Source organism: Salminus brasiliensis, chromosome 1 (assembly GCF_030463535.1).
Source record: "Salminus brasiliensis chromosome 1, fSalBra1.hap2, whole genome shotgun sequence".
In the NCBI taxonomy this organism is placed as follows: Eukaryota; Metazoa; Chordata; class Actinopteri; order Characiformes; family Bryconidae; genus Salminus; species Salminus brasiliensis.
The window spans coordinates 49868013-49868470 of NC_132878.1; positions in this window are offsets into that span (position 1 = coordinate 49868013).

The following is a 458-nucleotide window of genomic DNA, read 5'->3' on the forward strand; positions in this document are numbered from 1 at the left end:
AGATGGCCGCCGCTTTGACGTCAGCGCCTTTTAATAGCAGTCTGGCGAGGGGAGGGGAGAGAGAGAGGGGGGGGGGGGCTGGTGGGGGTTGAGGAAGAGTCCAAACCACACGTACCCAAACCAGCACAAAAACGCTGCTTCAGAATCTGCTCCAGCACAGCAGCAACAACACGTGAATGAATGGAAGGATGGATGGATGGATGATTGGCACCTATAACCGAACGTTCCCATTTGTTGTGAATCCTCAGTGGCAGTCCATGCTGGACTATAATTAGCCGCTCTCATGGCCTATAATATCATAAACCTACCCCAGCTGAAAAGCATGTCATACATAGCCCATTATGGTGCATGATAAAAGGTCTACACGCCAGCTGTTTTGGAGTTTGCTTTGATCACACACTGGTATGAATGCCAGTCTGTGTTGCTTGTCATTTTTAGAAGATACTCTACTGAAATAT